The sequence below is a fragment of the Pyxicephalus adspersus genome, chromosome 11 (genome assembly GCF_032062135.1).
Source record: "Pyxicephalus adspersus chromosome 11, UCB_Pads_2.0, whole genome shotgun sequence".
Taxonomy (NCBI): Eukaryota; Metazoa; Chordata; class Amphibia; order Anura; family Pyxicephalidae; genus Pyxicephalus; species Pyxicephalus adspersus.
The window spans coordinates 5,605,820-5,606,374 of record NC_092868.1 but is presented as its reverse complement, the minus strand read 5'-3'; the positions used below and the strand labels follow the sequence as shown (position 1 = coordinate 5,606,374).

The following is a 555-nucleotide window of genomic DNA, read 5'->3' as shown; positions in this document are numbered from 1 at the left end:
AATTTGGTTCAGAATATTTTTTTCTTGTTTTCCCTTCTCTGAAAACTTGGTGCGTCTTATAGTCCGGTGCGTCTTATGGTCCGAAAAATACGGTAGGTTTATTTCCCTAGTGATTGAACTTGATCGACTTGATCGTGTTGTTTTAACCTGAATAACTATGTAACTATGTAGTTCAATCCAGATTTGGGTACTAAATTAACTTGAACACTGAAGTCTATAACAATGTTGAGTCATAAATTGTTATTGCATTTTAATTGACATATGGGTAAAAACACTTGTACAAAAAACACATATGAGTAAAGTAATTATTAAAACTTTGAACATTGCAGGTTTTAGGACAGGATTACAATATAAAACATATGACACATATATGACATATGACACCGCTGATCTTTGTACAGCGCTGTGGTATATGTCAGAGGTATATAAATGTATAATATTAGTGTGTGACTGTGGGGGGCCATTAGAGTGTCAGCTCCTCTGTACAGAGACTGATGGGTTCAGCTCAGTGTTTCATTGCACAGCACTATGGTATATGTCAGAACTATATAAATC

The 555-nt window shown here is 34.8% G+C and overlaps 1 protein-coding gene across 1 annotated transcript in view; it reads left to right on the top strand.

Annotated features, from left to right (window-relative positions):
- Window positions 1-555, top strand: part of LOC140341332 (B-cell receptor CD22-like) — a 57,302-nt gene that overhangs the window by 42,207 nt on the left and 14,540 nt on the right. The window lies entirely within an intron of this gene.